Source organism: Macrotis lagotis, chromosome 1 (assembly GCF_037893015.1).
Source record: "Macrotis lagotis isolate mMagLag1 chromosome 1, bilby.v1.9.chrom.fasta, whole genome shotgun sequence".
Lineage (NCBI taxonomy): Eukaryota > Metazoa > Chordata > Mammalia > Peramelemorphia > Peramelidae > Macrotis > Macrotis lagotis.
Window position 1 is genome coordinate 80,307,270 of NC_133658.1, and position 5,310 is coordinate 80,312,579.

The window sequence follows — 5,310 nt, forward strand, 5'->3', positions numbered from 1 at the left end:
CTCAATTTTCCCAGAATGACATTTCCTCTTCTATCAAAGGTATCCCACCATTTAAGTTTGACTCATTGCATCTGGCTATCTGTATGGCTCTAGTCTGAAGCTGACCTCAGGATATTCTTTTTTTATGGCAGGTTTCTATATCATGTTTGGTTTTTAGTATAATCACAATATTAGTTCTTTATCTCATAAGCTAATATTGGAGAACATCTGAACACTAATAAGATGCAGATATAAGATTTGAGCTATTTGGGCTTGAATTTAGTCCTTTTTTCATGGTCTAAACAATTAAGGAAATGAGTAGCCAGTCTTGTCATCTGACTGTTACTAGTTATATATTCCCATATAAGATAAGTACCTCTACATTTCTCACAAAACTATGGGGATATTTAGGTAATAACAGTAGTATATTTGAAATCAGGATTTAATTCAGTTACTTAATGAGGTTATAATCATAACTGTTTTCTGTTCTGTGTTAATGAAATGAATTTTAGCACAATTAGTTACAGCAAAAGAAGACTAGTTTGTGGCCTATCGTGTAAATGCTTCAAAGAGATATCCACTTTTACTTGGGGTTATTGACCATGGCTAGAAATTGAAAAATATTTTATTAACAATTTATTTAATAAGCACTGTTCTGTTTTGTTTTTAGGTTTTTTCAAGGTAAATGGGGTTAAGTGGCTTGCTCAAGGCCACACAGCTATGTAATGATTAAGTGTCTGAGGCCAGATTTGAACTCAAGTACTCATGATTCCAGGGCCAGTGATCTATTATTCACTGTGCCACCTAGCCACCCCAATAAGCACTATTTTTAAATTACATCGTTTCCCAACACCTTTTGCTACAATTGTAGTTAATATGGCAACTTTTAAGAGAATTCAGTTGTGCATTAGTGGCTATCTTAAAGTGGCCCAATCTATAATAAAAGAAACTGATATAGAATTCTGAGCCAATGGAATTTTATTAAAAGGTCCCCAGTCCTTTCTAATGAAATGGATCTCAGATCTTCCCTCACAATCTGAGATGCTCCCTTCTTTCAGGACCTTGCTTTTTTATAGGGTTTCCAAATATGCAAAAGAAGCACAATGAAATACAAAATCACATTGGTTGATATACTTTGTTCCTGAGGGCCAAAAAGACAAATCATTTGGGGGATTACAAGTTGGGTGAAGCATGGTGCATCTCCACTGACTTAAGTTGTCATAAGATGGACACCTGCTGGTACTGGAAGTGAGAATGGTTTGGAGGCACAAAAATAAATTGAGGGACTTTCCAAAGCATCAAGGCATCCCACCTATATTGGATTGAATATGGAACTTGAGCAAAACAAGATGGAGATATCTCAGGATTCTTGTGGATTCACAAATGAACCTTATAACTTGGCAAAAAAACATGTAGTGAACAATACATTAAAGTATGAGGTCCACTATGGATACCTATCTATCCCTATATAATTTATATAAAATATCAAACTTATTAATAAAAGTTGATTGGAATTAGGTAGGAGCCCAAATGAATGATTATTTATAATGTTCTATTATTACTTTCTTAGCAGATTCACCCCACCCAAAAAGCAAATGAACAATGCCAAGTATAAAAATTGTGCTCATAGTTTTCTAATATTTTGATTTGTGTTTGAGTTTCTTCTTAGATATATCAACAAGACAACTGCCTAACCTAAAATAGTCTTCCAAATTGATGCTTTTATTAGTAGAAACAAACGGTGTGAGCTCTCACTATTTAACCTAGTTATTGTCAAAACAAACTGAAAAATTATATTAAGATCTAATTTATAAAAGAGTTTAGCTGGGGGGGGGGGGGCAGTTAGGTGGCGCAGTGGATAAAGCACCAGCCCTGGAGTCAGGAGTACCTGGGTTCAAATCCAGTCTCAGACACTTAATAATTCTAGCTGTGTGGCCTTGGGCAAGCCACTAAACCCCATTGCCTTGCAAAAAAAAATAAAAAGTTTAGCAGAAAAAGGGGATCTCTACAAGTGACCTTAACTCCTAAAAGCTCTCAGAAGTCCCACACAGTCCAGTATGCCCAAGAGAAGATTTCTAGAGTAGCAGAGAACCAGACAGCTATATGAGATGAGACTCAATGGACTTATGAAATGGACAATTTTACTTTTTCCCCATTTTTCTTTTTTGAACCTTTTATCAGTTAGGTTTGGTTTTCAAAGAGGATTGTCCTCAATGATACATGGCATTAGCCTACTTGCTCCTCCTCACACATGACATTCTACCTTACAAATCTTTTTCTTTGAACTATCCCCCCAAAAGACACCTTCTATGAAACTTCTTCCTCTTTGGATCCCTCATTTTGTAAAGATTCAGCTCAATTAAGTAATCTGACTGAAAATCATCTCTCTCATTAATTACATTCACAAAGTTCCATCTTCATGGAGATTTTTTTTTTCCAATATGAGTGTTTTTGTGTTAAGAAAAGGTCTTGCTTTTATCATACAAAGTCTTCTCTGATATATGTCAAATATATCTTGATATATACTGCTGGAGTAAGCTTTGCAATAATTTCATTTACTTCATTTGTTTCATGTAAGCCTAATTCCACTGTGTAATCATTGATGTTGAATAAAGCAGTTTGAGTGGAAGTTCCCTCTATATTCATTACATTTACAAAACTTTTATCAAGTATGATTCCCCTGATATTAAATAAAGGGCAGGCTCCCAGGGAAGGTTCATATATATATTCTTGACCTTTACAGGTTTCTCCTCTATGAATTCTCAGGTGTCGAGTAAATTGTGAAGACCAGCCAATATGGTTTTTCTCCAGTATGAATTCGTTAGTGTTCAATGAACTGGGAACTCCAGCAAAACCTTTCCACAATCATTACATTTATAAGGGGCATCTCCAGTATGAGTGTTGTAATGTACAGTCCATTGTGAACCCTAGCAAAAGAAATTTCCAGTTATGACATTTATAAGGCTTCTCCCCAGTATGAAGTCTCTGATGTCTAATTAGGTGTACTTTGATATGGAAGGCCTTCACACAGTCATTACACTTGTTAGGCTTTTCTCCAGTATGAATTCTCTGATGTCGAGTCAACTCTGAGTTATGGTTATAGGCCTTCCCACAATTTTTACATTTGTAAGGCTTTTCTCCAGTATGAATTCTGTGATGTAGAATTAATTCAGAACTCTGGTGGAAGGCCTTTTCACAATTGTTACATTTGTAAGGTTTCTCTCCAGTGTGAATTCTCTGATGTAGAGTTAATTGTAAATCCTGGTGAAAGGCTTTCTCACAATCATTACACTTGTAAGACTACTCTCCAATATGAATTCTCTGATGTCTAGCTAACTGTGAACTCCAGCAGAAGGTCTTCCCACAATCTTTACATTCATAAGGCTTCTCCCCTGTATGAATTCTTTGGTGTCCACTTAACTGTGAACTCCAATGAAAGGCTTTTCTATAATAGTTACATTTGTAAGGTTTCTCTCCAGTATGAATTCTCTGATACCCAGTTAGTTAACTGTGAACTCCAACCTTTGCACAATAAGGCTTTTCTCCAGTATGAAGTCTCTAATGTCTAGTAAGGTATAGTTTAACCCAGAAGGCTTTCTCACAATAGTTAGATTTGTAACTCTCTCCGGTATGAATTCTCTGATGTCCAGTTAACGAAGTCTGATGAAAGGCCTTCCCACAATTATTATATTCATAAGGTTTCTCTCCATTAACCACTTTCTGATGTGAAGATAACTGTAATCTCCTGTCAAAGACCTCCACATAATCCAGGGATTTATATGGTTTTTCTTGAGTGTGAATTTTCTGACAATCATTAAGGTATTTTTTAGAGGGGAATTTTGTTCCACACACATGACATTCATCAGATTTCATATAGTCTCTGATGTTAGGTAAACTGTGAGCACCAGCAGAAGACCTTTCCATATTCATAAGGTCACTTTCCAATATGTAGGCTCTGATGTTGAGTAAAGCTAGAATCATAAAGCATTTCCACAATCAATACATTCATATTTATCTTTTGTTCAAAAGGCCAGGGGCCTTTTTTGTATACATTACTTTTATGAAGACTTTTTCAAATGAAAATTACATAATAAGAAGTAATGTATGAATGGTAATTTATGTGTCATATTTACAAAATATCTACTCTTTATAAATTCTAAACCAAAGGTAAAAAATAGGCTGCTCACAAGCAATCCAATACTCTCATGTGGCCCAAACCAGAGTAAAATGTGATAGGGAAATAGTCAACAAAATAAATAAAAGTGGTCACTGTTCTAAACCATTGAAAAGATTTGAAATATAAATCAAAGAATTTTCATATTTAATATAGCTACTTAATCCTGAATAATGTTAAAAATGCTAATAATATATATACTACATATATGGAGACATTTTCATGTATGGACAACTGCTAAGATAAATAGAGTTTGGCCTGAAAATAGCACCATATATTCTGGGTTTTCTGTTGAATGATTATTTTACTTGCCCAAAAAATTTTTCCTCTTGGTTCCTCTGTAGTCCTTTCAATCTATGTGATATTCCCAAGTTTCTTTCTATTTAAAGACATAGAAATTATCCCTTCTGAGTCTTTCTTGAGAAGATTCAGTTCCAGGACCAGTTTTCTAATCTGAAAGAAACAAAAATGTAAATATTTTCAGTTAATTCTGAAAATCAGTTAAAAGCATTGATTAAGCATTTACTACAGGTCAGGCATTGTATTAAGAGCTGGGGATAAAAAGAAAGGCAAAAGACAGTCCTTGCCCTTAAGGATATCACACACTAATGGAGGAGACAACTACTAAATAAATATGTACAAACTAGCCATGTACAGGATAAATAAGAAATAATGAAGAGAAGGGAAGTACCAGAATTAAGAGGAACTGGAATAAGATTCCTGCAGAAGGTGAGATTTTTAGCTTACACTTGAGGGAAGCCAGGAGGTGGAGACAAGAAGGGAGAATGTTCCAGAGATGGAGCTGAAACAGAACATCCAGGAGGTCAGTGTCACTGGAGGAACAGGTTAAAGAAGGCACAAAAAGATTGGAAAGGTGAAGGGAGGTTTAGGTTATGGAGGATCTTGAACACCAGAGGACTTTATATGTGACACCAAAGGGGTGACATGGACAGACTGGTGTTTTAGAAAATCATTTTGACAGATTACCAGAGGATGGCCTGGAGTAGGAAGGGTTATAGGCAAGACCCACTAGCAGCCAACTACAATAATCCAAGCATAATGTACTGGTGGCCTGTACCAATGTGGTGGCAGTATTAAAGGAGAGAAGGGGCTTATTGGAGAGATTTTATGAAGGTAAAAAACTATAGACTTTGGTA

General features: G+C 35.5%; 1 pseudogene; it reads right to left on the minus strand.

Moving 5' to 3' along the window:
• Nucleotides 1-1,825: 1,825 nt before the first annotated feature.
• LOC141500381 (uncharacterized) lies at nucleotides 1,826-4,009 on the minus strand (annotated as a pseudogene).
• Between the last annotated feature and the right edge of the window lie 1,301 nt (nucleotides 4,010-5,310).